Consider the following 17,886-nt stretch of genomic DNA (forward strand, 5'->3'; position numbering starts at 1 on the left):
TATGTTGTCTAAAATATATAAATCAATTACATCGACATATATTTAGACAACATAATTAAACAAACCAAGTACACAACAACAATATTAAATATATAAGGTTTTGCCACCAACAATTAAAATATTTAAATGAACGTACCTGTGTAGTTGCTCCAATGGGATAATAACATTCCTTCCAAATAAATCCAGGTAGTTCAAAATCCATAGGTATCAAAAAAAATCCAAATAAAATGTAAAAATACAATTGTTTATCGAAAACAACGTGAACGCAAAAAAACGACTATCCATTAACCATAAAAATCCCGAAAAATATTAAAAAGGTAAATAACCGCTCCTGGAAACCCGAACAATAAAGGAAGTGTAAAATAAAGATTAGTAAACACAACTAATACACACTTCCTTTAAAAAACAATAAGGTGTTTGAAACCGACGAAAATATCTTCTCCGTAAAACCTACAAAAGAGAAACAAACATTCCCACCCACACACAAACACACATAAGGCACCTAAAAACATCACTACAAACGTTATTCAAACACTATAAAACTTTAACACACCGAAATAACAAAACACTAACAAAGCCACAAACACGGAACACAACGTAAATTATAAAACCGTATACAAACTATTACTAACACCCTAACTTCTAAAACATCAATCCATACACACTTATTACAACATTACTACTTCCACAAAACACTTAAAACTATTTAATAATAAAGAAAATAACTCTTACCTTCTCAAACGCGAAACAGCTCCCGACCGCGACCTGGATTCGACCAAAATAACCCAAAACAACAGCGAGCGGTTACAAAATAAAAGACCCAAACAAACATAACAACTAAAACAATACCAATAAATGCCCTAACTATTTATTTAACATTACACATTACTTTAAAAATTAGTAAAACATTAGAATAAAATACTCAAAAAGAATACCTATTTTTTTTATCTATGTGAAAATTATATAACGTATAATAATAAATATAATGAATAACATATTTTTATTAATATAATAATAAAACTGTATATATTACCAAAATAAATTGATGAACATGATATAATTAATTTATTGTATCTACAACATACCAAAAAAAAACAAAATACATATTCTAAAATGTAAACAATTTCAATATTAATTATGTAATATAAATATTAATAATTAAAATATATTAATTATATATTTCAAAACATACAATTTCTTATAAATTCAAATAAATTCAAAAAATTTTGAGAGTACACAATATAAATTTTAAAATATTAAACAGCTATAAAAATCATATTTTTTTATTTTTAATTATTTTGTGTGTTCATATATTCATGTCCAAAATATACATTAAACAAATATATATCCATTATAAAAAAATGATGACTATAATACAAATGTTAAATATTAATTATTTTATTACATGTTTATTTCAATGATTTAATTATTAGAATATGCGTAATAATAAACAATATTTTCTCTCTAATGAATATACATTCCAACAACTATAAAACAAATCTTATTTTCCTTTCTACTATTTTATAAAAAAAATTGGAATTTGCATTCTGATATAACTTCTATCTTTTATCCAACCAAAACTAAAATCTACAGATTTTTTGTAAATTAAAACAAATTAATTTAACTGTTCCTATTCAACTCTATATTTAATTCTAATATTTGCTATTTACCAAACGTAATTAACATACTACTCCCACTACAGACTGAACTTAATTAATTTACTATTCTCACTCCAACCTATATTAAATTATAGTAGGTGCTGGACACTGAACTAAATTAATTTACTATTCCCACTCCAGTCTATATTTAATTAAGATAAGTGCTGGACACTGAACTTAATTAATTTACTATTCTCACTCCAACCTATATTACATTAGAGTAGGGGCTGGACACTGAACTTAATTAATTAACTATTCCCACTCCAGTCTATATTTAATTAAGATAAGTGCTGGACACTGAACTTAATTAATTTACTATTCTCACTCCAACCTATATTAAATTAGGGTAGGTGCTGGACACTGAACTAAAATAATTTACTATTCCCACTCCAGTCTATATTTAATTAGGATAAGTGCTGGACACTGAACTAAATTAATTTACTATTCCCACTCCAGTCTATATTTAATTAAGATAAGTGCTGGACACTGAACTTAATTAATTTACTATTCTCACTCCAACCTATATTACATTAGAGTAGGTGCTGGACACTGAACTTAATTAATTAACTATTCCCACTCCAGTCTATATTTAATTAAGATAACTGCTGGACACTGAACTTAATTAATGTACTATTCTCACTCCAACCTATATTAAATTAGGGTAGGTGCTGGACACTGAACTAAAATAATTTCCTATTCCCACTCCAGTCTATATTAAATTAAGATAAGTGCTGGACACTGAACTTAATAAATTTACTATTCTCACTCCAACCTATATTTAATTAGAGTATGTGCTGGACACTGAACTGAATTAATTTACTATTCCCACTCCAGTCTATATTTAATTAAGATAAGTGCTGGACACTGAACTTAATTAATTTACTATTCTCACTCCAACCTATATTACATTAGAGTAGGTGCTGGACACTGAACTTAATTAATTAACTATTCCCACTCCAGTCTATATTTAATTAAGATAACTGCTGGACACTGAACTTAATTAATTTACTATTCTCACTCCAACCTATATTAAATTAGGGTAGGTGCTGGACACTGAACTAAAATAATTTACTATTCCCACTCCAGTCTATATTAAATTAAGATAAGTGCTGGACACTGAACTTAATAAATTTACTATTCTCACTCCAACCTATATTTAATTAGAGTATGTGCTGGACACTGAACTGAATTAATTTACTATTACCACTCCAGTCTATATTTAATTAGGATAAGTGCTGGACACTGAACTTAATTAATTTACTATTCTCAATCCAACCTATATTACATTAGAGTAGGTGCTGGACACTGAACTTAATTAATTAACTATTCCCACTCCAGTCTATATTTAATTAAGATAAGTGCTGGACACTGACCTTAATTAATTTACTATTCTCACTCCAACCTATATTACATTAGAGTAGGTGCTGGACACTGAACTTAATTAATTAACTATTCCCACTCCAGTCTATATTTAATTAAGATAAGTGCTGGACACTGAACTTAATTAAATTACTATTCTCACTCCAACCTATATTAAATTAGGGTAGGTGCTGGACACTGAACTAAAATAATTTACTATTCCCACTCCAGTCTATATTAAATTAAGATAAGTGCTGGTCACTGAACTTAATAAATTTACTATTCTCACTCCAACCTATATTTAATTAGAGTATGTGCTGGACACTGAACTGAATTAATTTACTATTCCCACTCCAGTCTATATTTAATTAAGATAAGTGCTGGACACTGAACTAAATTAATTTACTATTCCCACTCCAGTCTATATTTAATTAAGATAAGTGCTGGACACTGAACTTAATTAATTTACTATTCTCACTCCAACCTATATTACATTAGAGTAGGTGCTGGACACTGAACTTAATTAATTAACTATTCCCACTCCAGTCTATATTTAATTAAGATAACTGCTGGACACTGAACTTAATTAATGTACTATTCTCACTCCAACCTATATTAAATTAGGGTAGGTGCTGGACACTGAACTAAAATAATTTACTATTCCCACTCCAGTCTATATTAAATTTAGATAAGTGCTGGACACTGAACTTAATAAATTTACTATTCTCACTCCAACCTATATTTAATTAGAGTATGTGCTGGACACTGAACTGAATTAATTTACTATTCCCACTCCAGTCTATATTTAATTAAGATAAGTGCTGGACACTGAACTTAATTAATTTACTATTCTCACTCCAACCTATATTACATTAGAGTAGGTGCTGGACACTGAACTTAATTAATTAACTATTCCCACTCCAGTCTATATTTAATTAAGATAAGTGCTGGACACTGAACTTAATTAATTTACTATTCTCACTCCAACCTATATTACATTAGAGTAGGTGCTGGACACTGAACTTAATTAATTAACTATTCCCACTCCAGTCTATATTTAATTAAGATAAGTGCTGGACACTGAACTTAATTAATTTACTATTCTCACTCCAACCTATATTTTATTAGAGTATGTGCTGGACACAGAACTTAATTAATTTACTATTCCCACTCCAATCTATATTTAATTAAGATAAGTGCTGGACACTGAACTTAATTAATTTACTATTCTCACTCCAATCTATATTTAATTAGGGTAGATGCTGGACACTGAACTTAATTAATTTACTATTCCCACTCTAGTCTATATTTAATTAAGATAAGTGCTGGACACTGAACATAATTAATTTACTATTCTCACTCCAACCTATATTAAATTAGAGTAGGTGCTGGACACTGAACTTAATTAATTTACTATTCCCACTCCACTCTATATTTAATTAAGATAACTGCTGGACACTGAACTTAATTAATTTACTATTCTCACTCCAACCTATATTAAATTAGGGTAGGTGCTGGATACTGAACTAAATTAATTTACTATTCCCACTCCAGTCTATATTAAATTAAAATAAGTGCTGGACACTGAACTTAATTAATGTCCTATTCTCACTCCAACCTATATTTAATTATAGTATGTGCTGGACACTGAACTTAATTAATTTACTATTCCCACTCCAGTCTATATTTAATTAAGATAAGTGCTGGACACTGAACTTAATTAAGTTACTATTCTCACTCCAAACTATATTAAATTACAGTAGGTGCTGGACAATGAACTGAATAAATTTACTATTCCCACTCCAGTCTATATTTAATTAAGATAAGTGCTGGACACTGAACTTAATTAATTTACTATTCTGACTCAAATCTATATTTAATTATGGGATTTGTAAAATTCTAAATTATATTTAAATTTTCTAAATAATTATTTTTTTAAATTAAAAAATATATAAACATTTTTATTTAACTTCCCACCCTTATCCCCTATAACCCAACATTTCGCTCCTAAAATTATTTGTAAAATTCTAAATATAATTTACAATTTCTAAATAATTTTTATAAAAAATTAACAAATATATAAACATTTTTAAAACACTTCCCACCCTTATCCCCTATAAACCAACATCCCGCTCCTAAAATTATTTGTAAAAATCGAAATTTAATTTACAATTTCTAAATAAATTTTTAAAAAATGTAAACAATATATAAACATTTTTAAAACACTTCCCACCCTTATCCCCTATAAACCAACATCCCGCTCCTAAAAATATTTGTAAAATTCGAAATTTAATTAATAATTTCTAAATAATTTTAATAAAAAATTAACAAATATATCAAAAAAATTTAAACACTTCCCACCCTTATTCCCTATAAACCAACATCCTGCTCCTAAAATTATTTGTAAAAATCTAAATTTAATTTACAATTTCTAAATAAATTTTTTAAAAATGTAAACAATATATAAACATTTTTAAAACACTTCCCACCCTTATCCCCTATAAACCAACATCCCACTCCTAAAAAAATTTGTAAAATTCTAAATTTAATTTACAATTTCTAAATATTTTTTTTTTTAAATTAACAAATATGTAAACATTTTTAAAACACTTCCCACCCTTATTCCCTATAAACCAACATCCCGCTCCTAAAATTATTTGTAAAATTCTAAATTTAATTTACAATTTCTAAATTATTATTTTTTTTAAATTAAACAATATATAAACATTTTTAAAACACTTCCCACCCTTATCCCCTATAAACCAACATCCCGCTCCTAAAATTAAATATACATTTCACATTTTAAATAAAATTTACTAATTAAATTTTACAATATATTAAAAAAATAAATTAACTTTTTTAAAACACTCCCCACCCTTATCCCCTATAACCCAACATCCCGCCCCTAAAACAATATAAATATTTCTCATATTATATACATTTTAACTATTTATACAAACAACTTCAAAATATTTACTAAACACACAATGACGATATTTTCATATGTCGATATTATTACTAACGATATTACTTACATCGCCATATAAGTAAAAAAAAAAAAACGATATTTTTCACATCGATATTATCTATTTCGATATTTTGTACATTCGATATTTTTGTCTCTATATTTATGTCACTCGATATTAAAAAGTCGATATATAGACTGCTCACCGTTGAATGTGTTAGCGTTACACACTGCTATCTGAAATACAATCGGAAAAAAAATCGGCAGCACATACCCAACTTTCCTATAGACAATGGTATAAAATCCATCCTGAATCCTTTTCATCAGCTTTCATACCCCCAAGGTACTCCCAGACAAATAATATTGAAGAGAATCTTGCTCTCTTTAACGCTTCTGTTCTAGCGACCATTAACTCTATTGCCCCGGTAAAGACTTGCACTAAAGCTCCCAGGAGCTATTTGGCTGTCTGGTTTACTCCCGAATTACGTACAACTAAAAGCCGCTGCAAAAACCTGGAAAGAAGGTGGCGTCGTACTCACCTTGACACTGACAAAGTGAACTACAGAGCTGCTCGCACCCTTTACCATAATGAAATAAAACAAGCTCGCAAATCATACATAACCTCTCAGCTAAGTCAGGCAGGCAATGCTCCTAAAATTCTCCACCAACTTTTGCAAGATTTTATTTGCCCTAAAGCCTGTGATTTGGACAATAATTATTCCCAGCCTCTTTGTAATAAAATCAGTTCTTTTTTCATTCAAAAAATCAACAACATCTATGATAAATTTTCTAAAACCCCCCTTACACCACGGTCTGATGACACTGGTAATCCTCCTGCGGCCAAACATACAACTCTGTTGGCCTTTCCTCCCCTTTTTCGGGACGAGACCATTGCACTAATGTGCAATGTTAAATCCGGCTCCCCCCTAGATGTTATGCCTGCAAAAATCTCGGCTTCTGTAGCACACGTACTTGCAGACTCAGTCAGCTTACTTCTTAACTCCTCCTTAAGAAAGGGGCAGGTTCCCGCTGCTTGGAAAGCAGCACAGGCTATCCCTTTGCGTAAAAATAACAAACTTCCCATGGATGACCTTTCCAACCTGCGCCCTATCTCCCTCCTCCCTTACCTGAGCAAGGTCCTAGAGAAACACGTGAATAAGCATCTTTCAAACCAGATCGAGGCAACTGGTTACCTGGACCCGTCCCAATCAGGGTTCCGTGCAAACTATAGTACCGAGACCGCTCTGATAGCGGTTACTGATAGCATTAGACGGACTCTTGATCAGGGACAATCTGCCATCTTAGTCCTGTTAGATCTCTCTGCCGCTTTCGATACGGTTGACCATCTGACCCTGCTCGGGAGATTAAAAGCGAGTGGACTAAGGGGAATGGCAATGAGTTGGGTAACTAGCTTCCTCTCCGAACGCACACAAACCCTTAACCTAGGCCCTTTCCGTTCCACCACCGAAAGTCTGAACAAGGGCGTGCCACAGGCCTCCTGTCTGAGCCCAACGTTATTTAATATCTATGTGGCCCCCCTTGCCTCTCTTTTAAGATCTCTTGGGTTCATCCCCGTATCTTATGCTGATGATACCCAAATTATCTTCCCTTTTGACAAATCCTCACCGACAGATCAATCAACCTTCTCCCTGGGTATGCTAGCTATTTCGGAGTGGATGAGTGGCAACTATCTTCAGCTGAATGCCGGCAAAACAGAGATCATTCTCTATGGAGAGGCCCCCACTATGTGGTCACCTTCCTGGTGGCCAACTGATTTGGGCCCCGCTCCCCAGCCTAAACTAACAGTAAAGAACCGCGGTGTTCGCTTCGATCAGTCTATGACTATGAACGACCATGTATCCCATACAGTCAGTGCATGCTTCTACACTCTGAGCCTCCTGAGGAAAGCTCTTCCCTACCTCCCGGATTCTTTCAGCAAGACGCTTGTTCAAGCTCTTGTGTTGAGTAAAATAGACTACTGCAATGCTCTTCTGGTCGCCACTAATGAATCTGTCTTCAGCCGTTTGCAGGTGGTGCAAAACACCACTGCACGACTGGTTACCAACGTACCATTTAGATCAGCCTCTCTTCCGCTGCTCCAACACTTGCTCTGGTTGCCGGTGAGGAAACGAGTCATGTTTAAGCTCTGTTGCTTGACACATAAAGCTTTGTGGGGCCCCGGACCGATATATCTTGCTGAAAGGCTCCACCAATACATCCCTAACCGTGAACTGAGATCAGGCTCTAAATCCTTGCTACTTATTCCTAGGATAAAGAAAGCACGGATGGGAGGCAGATCCTTTTCCTATCAAGCCCCGCTGGTCTGGAATCAGCTCCCCCTCTCGCTCAGACAATGCTCTGACTACCTCAGGTTCAGGAAGATTCTGAAAACCATCATGTTCACGGAGTGACATCTCTTTTAAATTCTTGTACAGTTTTTCCAGCGCTGAGAGACCCCTACGGGGGTGATTCACGCGCTCTACAAACTATTTAACACAACATATTTAACATAACAAATAGTAAGCATGGGAATGCAGGAGAAGCAGCTGCCTGTGTGCTAAGAGTGTGTTTCTGGAGACTGTGTATTGTCAGGTGCAAGAGAGATCTGCATGGACGCTTGCACAACTGCATGAAGACTGCACAGATGTATGTAAGATCACCTGTGGTAAGGGTTAATTGGAGTTTTGAACATGTAGGAACTACCTCACCCATTGCAGGAGTGGAAGGAAAATCTACCCTGTTGTTTTCAAATGTGTTAGCATTTGTCTCTCATCTGTGAGATAGTGATTTGTGCTGAATGCTAACCATCACAGTTCAAGAAAACAAGCTGCCCCTTTCCTACGAGTAAAAAGTCTTACAGAACAAGAGCAACACAAATTAAATCTCTGACAACAACTCCTGTGTGCACACAGACTCATGGTGTGATTCTAGGCACAAACCAGTATTCCTGGGTGATACAAGTACACCTTAACTTATGGTGAAGACATACTCCATAATATCTTACAAGTTCAAGGCAGTTAAATATCTTCCAAAACATAAAATGTAAAACACAACTTTAAAAGAAGAAACACATTTCTATTATTTATATCAAAATGCACCACATACATCCCCTCTCAAATTCATAACTCACCTTTAAAAGTAGTTAGTTGAGAAAGAAATGTGGCACTCACACAGCAGCTTATCAGAGCCAGAATCTCTGAGCTGTACACCTCTCACCAGAACCAGTAAATTGCAAACTTTCCCTCTCTTTTTTCACACATATACATGTTAACTTCAAATCACATTGCTTCCCACATTTTTTCAAATGGAAACACACATTTCTATTGGTTGCAAATGTCAACCCTTTCCAAATGATTCCTGTTAGAAATGGGATTCTGGTTGGCTAGGGCTTGCGCCAAAGCCAAGCAGAAACCACTACTCTAGTCAGGGCTGGAGAGTTACACGCCAAAGATAACCCCTGCTCACCCCCTTGGTAGCTTGGCACGAGCAGTCAGGCTTATCCCGGAGGCAATGTGTAAAGCGTTTGCGCGTGCACACAGCAACAACCTCCAAGGCCCACCACAAAAGAAACTCCACACAAGGTTATATATAAAAATAGCCTTTGTATTATAATAAACACATTAGATGATAATCACATAATTTACACTATGCCAACTGGCACTGGGCAGAATTTTACAAGGGACTATTTACACCGACAGGGCCACATGGACCACTGTCAGAATCAGCACAAATCACCAATTGTACATGTAGGACATATACTAACTGTAGCACAAATTATCACTGTAGACGACAACCAGTATCTACTGGCGCAATAATGACCTCAGCGTCATCACACTAGAATCAGGTATAAAACCTATCCTGCATCCATCACAGGGGCATAAACACATTATGCAATTTCTCATTAGTCTAACGCATTAGACCTCACCACCTAAGTATAACTACACTAGGGGCGTACATCGCACAGGGAAGTATTATCTCCCTAACATCAACCTAAACAGGTAAAACAACCTCCTAGGCAGAAATTACCACATTTAGAGGTATAAAACACAGGGTGCGCAAAACATGCTATACACAGTACATTTCCTAACACCCAATCACGTTAACACATGAATCACAATAACACCTCAATCACATTAGGGTCCAGGTTGCGCCAGAACCTAAACGTGGCAGCTGCCCACTACTTGCTGGGCAGCTGGGGACAAGAACAGGGCCTAAACCCTGCAGCTGGCACTAAGTGCTGCGCAGCTGGGGAAGTAAAATGAGGCATGGGCTCTCAATGGCCCCTGAAACAGTGTCCAAAACGTTGGAGCCACCCGGGCTCTACACACACCATGTCCCCCAGTACTGTGGAGCGCACTGGCGCTTTTTAGAAGGAAGAGATGCCCCCAAAACGTTGGAGCCACGTAGGCTCTTAGAAACAAAACATGCCCCCTTAGCGTTGGAGCCACACGGGGCTCTTTAAAATAACCTTGCCCCCTAGTTGGTGCGCTCGGGCTCCTAAAACAAAACATGCCCCACGAACTACAGTGGTCCGCTACGGTGGCGCCACTGGCAAAACTGGCCCCCTCGTTGGAGCCATCTGGGGCTCTAAGAATAATGATGCCCAAGTCGTTGGAGTGGCCCGCTGCCATCCGGGGCCGCTCCATTTTCACCCGGGCCCCCTTCTGAGACCAGGGGCTTCAGGTGCGCATGCAGGGCTCCCACCGGCGCACGAGAGCCCTGCCTTAACGGACGCTGCCTCCCCACTTCACCCGGGCCCCCTTCTGGGACCCGGGGCTTCAGGAACATGCGCGAGGCTCTCTCCACTCATGGGAGCCCCGCGAGGCTTCACAGTCTTCTGCACGGGAGCCCCGCGTCACGGTAACAGCCTTCCTCTTCCCCGGCGGCAACAGGGCCCGTCCACGTCCCAGGCAAGGCTTGCCTGACTTCTGGGTCGCGCAGAGAGCGGCCCGGAGAGGAATTCTTTAGCGGCTCGAGCCGCAGCGGTGAAACGCGGGGTGGGCTCCCGCTATAAAATCAAACAGGCGCCATGAGGGGTAGGCTCCCTCCGAATTGGGATATAAAGCAGGGTGGGCACCTGCTCCATTATACAGGCACATATTAGCGGGGTGGGCTCCCTCTGGATCCTGAAGCACGGGGGAATCCCTACAACGGGGATTCCCTCTATCACAAACGGCAGCTGAGCGCTGCGGAGCTCCAGCGCTCCGAGGGCTCAAAATAAATCATTATAGCGCTCCCAGGGCGCTAGAAGAAGCAATGAAGCGCTCACCAGGCGCTAGAAGTATGCAAAGGTCCTGGGGCAAAGAAGATAAATCCAAGCAGGTCCCAGGAGTCCATCAGGCATCCAGGGGCTGGGCAGGGCCCAGGGAGGCAAGCCTTCCCCTGGGCCCCAGCAGCAGCACGCCCCTGGTAGATTCAAGTCAGAACAAGGACATTTTACATGGGGTCACAGCCCCTTTTTATACACAGGTCACCTTTGTTTCAAGGTGCAGGGAAGGGGCGAACAAGATGCAACTAGTTCTTGAGCACTTTGTTTTGCTCAGCTCCTCTCCCTATTCACAGAACAGGCCAGGGTCATCAGTCGCACCACAGGGGGTGGAGCCAGCATTGTGTGGGGAAAGCCCAGCCCTATTCAGGTCCCAGGTGTACTCCTCCGACTCATCTGGCTGCTGATCTCCCCATTCACCACTGGGTGACTCCTCCTGATTCTGGGGATTCCCTAGCCCATCACATGACCTCAGCCAGCCAATCGCCAGACAAGGCACTCATCTCACACTGCACACAGAAATGCCAACTTCCAGAAGTGGCACTTCCACACTAGGTACATTGACGCCGCACACATCATCGCGCAGCATTTCATCACACGAGTCCGCACATACCAAACTCGCACCTGCACTCCCCACGCATCAGGAACTACCAGGGACACATACATTCCCCCATGCATTCATATGGGAGGGCAGGCCAACCTCACTACTCGCACGCACTTTACCCTGGGACACAGTGATAAAGTGCGCAGAAGCCAAAAATCACTAACACCCGGTCACAAGAAAAGCAAAAAGTTTTAGGGGTGAACCTGCCAGAAGGGCCAAGTCCAACACAACCCCCTTCCAGCCAAAACGCAGGGCAGACCAATCACCACCGTGATGGTCTTCCCTGCTTGGGGCGATGGAACACGGACGCAGGCCCGTACTGCAGGGACACCCTCCGGTTCTGCGCCATTCTGAATCAACATGGTTCCATCTGGAAAAAAAAAAAACGAAAAAAACTCAGGCCCAACTAGGCTACCCCACTGGTACTACATAGTTGTCCACGGCCAGGACCAGGCCCTAGGCCACCCAGATACCACTGGTCCTTGCCAAACCCAGAGTGGGGGCTAGTAACCCCTGGCATACAAGCCATTCTCCACTCTCCTTCTCAGTGTAGTTCCAAACTACCACTGATCCTTCAACCTAGGGTCCGCACCCTCAGGCTGACCAGAGGTCACGGGCAAGAATGCCCCACCCTACCTCTACTTCTGGGGTTTCGCACCCTCCCAGGGAAGCACCCACCAGAACCCAACTCTCCCACCAGTTCAGGACCTCTCTCCACCAACTGGTCTACCACCTGGGATCCATGGGGACAGAGGCGAGGACTTCCTCCCTCTGCACCCCCTTCCACTGTAGAGCAGGGTCTCTTCACTTACGATGAGCCCCACCTGCCCTCAGGACTACAGCTGCCCTTACGTCCAGATCCGGAAACACTGACTACTGGCTCCCCAACCGAGGGACGTACCCTTTGGTCAGATGCCTGGCGAACCAGGACTTCACAAGGGTGACACATAACTAATGGGTCGTGTGACAGTCTGCCTGGCGCTGATCTCACTACCTCCTGTCCATCTGACAGTGCGTGCAGACCCCCCAGGACAGAAGTGGCGACACCACGGTCACTCAGTGGCGACTCAGCCATCCCGGCTGGTCCCTGACCTACTGGTTCCCCCCTCTCACCCCTCCCTCTGGACTTCTGCACCCTCCCAACTGGAGCGGTACTGCCAGACACCAGGACTACTGGAGCTCTGATTACAGACACTCCATGTCCTCTAGACACTGGGAGATCCTCCTCAAATTACCTATTGGTACAGCCTAGGTCCCCAACCTGATGTTCCCTAAAGAAACCATCCAGGCCCTGAGACTGTGTTTCGGGCACCTGGAGACACGCAGTCCCACCCACTCCTTCTCCGCAGAGTCAGGACGTGAGCCCCTACACTGAGACCTAGCTGGGCTACTCTGAACCTCCTCCTACCACGCTGAGCTGGAAGACACCTCAGCCACTCCTTTTGGAATCACTCCCCAATGCAAGCTCCCTATCTCAGAGAACTCACACCCAATCAACCAGCAAGCTCCTTATTTCAGAGAACTCACACCAAAGTATTCAGCAAGCTCCTTATTTCAGAGAACTCACACCAAAGTACTCAGCAAGCTCCTTATTTCAGAGAACTCACACCATTCATTCCCACACACACCCCCCAGACTGGTAAGACAGTTTCTACCGCCCCTGATTTCTCAACCTGACCACCACGTGACACAGGTACCATTACTCCGGGAACTGGGAATGGGACGTTCACATTCATCCAGCGCATTACACATTCATCCCCACCCCTCCCAAGACTGGTAAGACAGTTTCTACCGCCCCTGATTTCTCAACCTGACCACCAGGTGACACAGGTACCATTACCCCGGGAACTGAGAATGGGAATACATGCACTGGACACACATCTGCTGCCAACACTGGATCCCACCCTTACTGGTGAATCCAGAAACACATTTCCACAGAAATGACACTTAAAACAACCTTAGAACAATAATCCCTTTCCATGTGACTATCTAAAATGCAGAGTTTTGTAGTGCAGCCAGCCGTCGCTGTGGTACTGCGCAAACGCAAGTCCTAATCCCACCGCTGATCACCAATGTTAGAAATGGGATTTCTGGTTGGCTAGGGCTTGCGCCAAAGCCAGGCAGAAACTACCACTCTAGTCAGGGCTGGGGAGTTACACGCCAAAGATAACCCCTGCTCACCCCCTTGGTAGCTTGGCACGAGCAGTCAGGCTTATCCCGGAGGCAATGTGTAAAGCGTTTGCACGTGCACACAGCAACAACCCCCAAGGCCCACCACAAAAGAAACTCCTCACAAGGTTATATATCAAAATAGCCTTTGTATTATAATAAACACATTAGATGATAATCACATAATTTACACTGTGCCAACTGGCACTGGGCAGAATTTTACAAGGGACTATTTACACCGGACAGGGCCACATGGACCACTGTCAGAATCAGCACAAATCACCAATTGTACATGTAGGACATATACTAACTGTAGCACAAATTATCACTGTAGAGTACAACCAGTAACTACTGGCGCAATAATGACCTCAGCGTCATCACACTAGAATCAGGTATAAAACCTATCCTGCATCCATCACAGGGGCATAAACACATTATGCAATTTCTCATTAGTCTAACGCATTAGACCTAACCACCTAAGTATAACTACACTAGGGGCGTACATCGCACAGGGAAGTATTATCTCTCTAACATCAACCTAAACAGGTAAAACAACCTCCTAGGCAGAAATTACCACATTTAGAGGTATAAAACACAGGGTGCGCAAAACATGCTATACACAGTACATTTCCTAACACCCAATCACGTTAACACATGAATCACAATAACACCTCAATCACATTAGGGTCCAGGTTGCACCAGAACCTAAACGTGGCAGCTGCCCACTACTTGCTGGGCAGCTGGGGACAAGAACAGGGCCTAAACGCTGCAGCTGGCACTAAGTGCTGCACAGCTGGGGAAGTAAAATGAGGCATGGGCTCTCAATAGCCCCTGAAACAGTGTCCAAAACGTTGGAGCCACCCGGGCTCTACACACACCATGTCCCCCAGTACTGTGGAGCACACTGGCGCTTTTTAGAAGGAAGAGATGCCCCCAAAACGTTGGAGCCACGTAGGCTCTTAGAAACAAAGCATGCCCCCATAGCGTTGGAGCCACACGGGGCTCTTTAAAATAACCTTGCCCCCTAGTTGGAGCGCTCGGGCTCCTAAAACAAAACATGCCCCACGAACTACAGTGGCCCGCTACAGCGGCGCCACTGGCAAAACTGGCCCCCTCGTTGGAGCCATCTGGGGCTCTAAGAATAATGATGCCCAAGTCGTTGGAGTGGCCCGCTGCCATCCGGGGCCGCTCTAAACATGACTGGGTCCGTGCCTTTTACCAGGCACCACAGTAGTCTCTTGCGGAGTCCCCCCCCAGCCCTTTCACACTCACCGGGCTGTTTGCTGGCGAGGATCTCCGGGGGCAGGACTCTTCTCCATTTTCACCCGGGCCCCCTCCTGGGATCCGGGGCTTCAGGTGCGCATGCAGGGCTCCCACCGGCACATGGGAGCCCTGCCTTAACGGACACTGCCTCCCCACTTCACCCGGGCCCCCTCCTGGGACCCGGGGCTTCAGGAACATGCGCGAGGCTCTCTCCACTCATGGGAGCCCCGCGAGGCTTCACAGTCTTCTGCACGGGAGCCCCGCGTCACGGTAACAGCCTTCCTCTTCCCCGGCGGCAACAGGGCCCGCCCACGTGCCAGGCAAGGCTTGCCTGACTTCCGGGTCACGCAGAGCGCGGCCCGGAGAGGAATTCTTTAGCGGCTCGGGCCGCAGCGGTGAAACGCGGGGTGGGCTCCCGCTATGAAATCAAACAGGCGCGATAAGGGGTAGGCTCCCTCCGAATTGGGATATAAAGCAGGGTGGGCACCTGCTCCATTATACAGGCACATATTAGCGGGGTGGGCTCCCGCTGGATCCTCAAGCACGGGGGAATCCCTACAACGGGGATTCCCTCTATCACAAACGGCAGCTGAGCGCTGCGGAGCTCCAGCGCTCCGAGGGCTCAAAATAAATCATTATAGCGCTCCCAGGGCGCTAGAAGAAGCAATGAAGCGCTCACCAGGCGCTAGAAGTATGCAAAGGTCCTGGGGCAAAGAAGATAAATCCAAGCAGGTCCCAGGAGTCCATCAGGCATCCAGGGGCTGGGCAGGGCCCAGGGAGGCAAGCCTTCCCCTGGGCCCCAGCAGCAGCACGCCCCTGGTAGATTCAAGTCAGAACAAGAACATTTTACATGGGGTCACAGTCCCTTTTTATACACAGGTCACCTTTGTTTCAAGGTGCAGGGAAGGGGCGAACAAGATGCAACTAGTTCTTGAGCACTTTGTTTTGCTCAGCCCCTCTCCCTATTCACAGAACAGGCCAGGGTCATCAGTCGCACCACAGGGGGCGGAGCCAGCATTGTGTGGGGAAAGCCCAGCCCTATTCAGGTCCCAGGTGTACTCCTCCCACCCATCTGGCTGCTGATCTCCCCATTCACCACTGGGTGACTCCTCCTGACTCTGGGGATTCCCTAGCCCATCACATGACCTCAGCCAGCCAATCGCCAGACAAGGCACTCATCTCACACTGCACACAGAAATGCCAACTTCCAGAAGTGGCACTTCCACACTAGGTACATTGACGCCGCACACATCATCGTGCAGCATTTCATCACACGAGTCCGCACATACCAAACTCGCACCTGCACTCCCCACGCATCAGGAACTACCAGGGACACATACATTCCCCCATGCATTTCTATGGGAGGGCAGGCCAACCTCACTACTCCCACGCACTTTACCCTGGGACACAGTGATAAAGTGCGCAGAAGCCAAAAATCACTAACACCCGGTCACAATAAAAGCAAAAAGTTTTAGGGGTGAACCTGCCAGAAGGGCCAAGTCCAACACAACCCCCTTCCAGCCAAAACGCAGGGCAGACCAATCACCACCGTGATGGTCTTCCCTGCTTGGGGCGATAGAACACGGACGCAGGCCCGTACTGCAGGGACACCCTCCGGTTCTGCGCCATTCTGAATCAACATGGTTCCATCTGGAGAAAAAAAAAAAGAAAAAAACTCAGGCCCAACTAGGCTACCCCACTGGTACTACATAGTGTCACGGTCCCCAGGGATCCTCTCCTCGGGATGACGCCGATGCTATGTATGGGTCCACCCCCCATCCGTCCCCAGTCCGGCTTATGTATAACACTCACGGACTCAGAAGACAGGTGGGTGAGGGAAGGAAGGGTAGGAACAGCGGGGAGAGAGACCTGCAAGAGAGAAAGAGAGGGATTAACCTAGGCGTACCCTCTTGACCCCGCCACCACCCCGGGCCTGGCTCGTAAAGTACCTGTGGTCCCTTTCTCCCTTTCGCTCGGTTCCTCGGGGCACCTTGGCCCAAGTTGCGTCACTGGGCAAGGCTGAGGGTGAGTTCCAGAGCGGGTAGAAGCTCGGGTGTCTTCGTCCTAGTCTATCCCGTTCGGTCACGGGTAAGGGCAAAAAAAAGGAGCGAGGGCACTGCAAGAGGCAGAGTCCTGTCAGGGCGGCGCTACCACTCAACGCCCTTTCACCTCCTGGGGCGGAGGAGCGCCTGTAGTCCAAAGGGGTCTCCTCCGTTTCAATCACGGAGAGACCTGAAGTTTGTAGAGCGACTGCCGTGGGCGCTTCAACGTCACGCCCGGAATCCTTGGGCGGAGGAGCGCCAGGGGACAGCCGGAGTGTCTGGTCACGGAGAGACGGGAGGTCCGCCTCTCGAGTGCAGCCGGCGCTGCAACGTCACGCCCGGAATCCTTGGGCGGAGGAGCGCCGGAGCCGTTGGTAGTGCCCCCCGACTGGGGGTGAGGTACCGGACAGGGAGGCCAGCGGGGTCGCCGGGAGCCGGGAAGGTCAACCAGGGGAGAGCAGCCGTTACTGCGGGTGGTATGAGCGGCCAGCGGAGGGATAGCTCTCACCTGCGCCTTGCTGCTGTTAACGTCGTCTCAGCTCTCGAAACGAGGGTTCAGC

The sequence above is a fragment of the Triturus cristatus genome, chromosome 10, assembly GCF_964204655.1.
Source record: "Triturus cristatus chromosome 10, aTriCri1.1, whole genome shotgun sequence".
Taxonomy (NCBI): domain Eukaryota; kingdom Metazoa; phylum Chordata; class Amphibia; order Caudata; family Salamandridae; genus Triturus; species Triturus cristatus.